Raw genomic sequence first — 2061 nt, 5'->3', positions numbered from 1 at the left:
ACCAGAATCAAACCTGGAACCCTCTAGTCTGCAGGCTGACACTTTATCCACTGAGCCAAACCGGTTAGGGCATAATATACATTCTTGACAGGCTATAATTAAGTCACTGCCCCTTTCCCCACAATCTGGTCTAGCAAGACCTGTTTTCCTAATTAGCCCAATTTACAAAGGGGCCATAAACAAGGAGTGTAACAGCTTAGCTATAGGGGAGGCCACTGACACAACCCAGACCAGGCAGTTAGATACAATCTCACCTCCCCATTCTGACTGACTCAGGAGGGGCTGAGTCAAAAGCCTGGTAGTTAGGAAACAGATAGAAAACAAAGAAACCAAAGGGTATAAAGGGAAAGCTTCCTCCATATTCACTCACTCAGGATTGGGAGAGCTGACCCCCTGAGTCACTGTACTAGTATATCTGAAAATAAATGGGTTTATCCTGGACCTCTGAGTACTCCCTGTGTATTTTTCCGTTGCCTGGTAAATTCTGTAACAGATCAAGGCACCAGCAGATTCAGTGTGTGGTTTACAAACTGCCTGGTTCACAGTCTGCTGACTTCTGGCTATAACCTCACATGGTGGAGGGGTGATTGATCTCTCTTTCAAAAGAGCGCTAATCCCATTCATGAAAGCTCCTTTCTCATAACTTGATCACCTCTCAAAGGTCCCACCCTCCAAATACAATTGCACTGGGAATTAAGATTCCACATATGAATTCCAGGGGGACAAACATCTAGTCAATGGCGGGTAGCCTATAAAATTCTTGTTTTTTGTTATGGACCAATGTTCTTGAGAGTAAGACCACCAACTCCAATTAGGTCTTAAGCAGCAAGTGAGGATTTATTGAAAGCTGGCCAGTGACTGCCATAGGCGTGTTCTCCTACCACAGCGTCGACCGTGGTTCCAGGCCAGCCTTTTATTCCCAAAAACCACATAACGGTTGGCTAAACACACACAAAGTTACCTGGGATACAGACACAAAGTTTCCAGGGCTACATTAATCAATACTGCCCCGTTACCAAGGTATTATTAATCAACTTGCCCAGTTGCTCTAGCTACTAATATCAACTTGCCCCATTTCTCTAGCTACTGATATCAACTTGCCCCACTGCCCCAACTATTAATATCAGCTTGCCCTGTTGCCTATACTACCCTCGATCACAGTTGGTTCCTTTTCCCCAGTACAAGAGGGGCTTAACTGTAAGAGTTTTCTCCAAAATTTAAGAGTTAAAAAACAAACACATTCTGTTCAAATCCATCTCTAAAATTGCATTTAGTTGTTTTGTACTTCTCTATTACCATCTTCTCAACTTTGATGGGCTATGAAACTACACTGTAATCTGAATGACAGCTTTTTACTAAACGGTATTTTGATTGTATTCATGGAATAAGGCATATGAGTCAGATCTCCTCTAAAACTAAAATCTTGTTTCCTTGATTAAAAACAGTTTTACTGGCAAAAGAACCTTTATCTTTCCACTTGTTTTTAACATGACTGCACACTGAGAAAATATATTTTATGATTTTAGTTTTTTCTAAATAGGGTGCATATGAAGGCAATGTATGAAATAAGAATTCAAAATACACTTGAATTTTTTAATTTGAGAGTACTTGAATATAACATTGCAGACCTTTTTATACAATGCTTTAAATTCACTTGAACTTTTTCTTTGAATAACAGGAACTTTCCTGCCTAAAAATCTGTATCTAGATACAATATTGTAGGCTCAATTGACATTCAGTAACTTCCAACAAGAAAATATCAGGGACCTGGGAACCTCAGCTGCCAGACCTGATCCCGCAAGGATTCCTGTGGGATCAGGTCTGAACCGGCTGTGGGACATCCCCCAAGGCAGTGGTTCTCAACCTTGGATGCACATTAGAATCACCTGGGAATCTTTTTAGAATCCTGATTTCTGGGCCTCATCCTCCAGAAATTCTTTTTTTTAAAATTAAATCTTTATTGTTCAGATTATTACAGTTGTTCCTCTTTTTTCCCCCCATAACTCCCCTCCACCCAGTTCCCACCCCACCCTCCACCCTCCACCCCCACCCACTACCCTC

The sequence above is a fragment of the Myotis davidii genome, unplaced genomic scaffold (assembly GCF_000327345.1).
Source record: "Myotis davidii unplaced genomic scaffold, ASM32734v1 scaffold402, whole genome shotgun sequence".
NCBI lineage: Eukaryota > Metazoa > Chordata > Mammalia > Chiroptera > Vespertilionidae > Myotis > Myotis davidii.
This window is presented reverse-complemented; position numbering follows the sequence as displayed.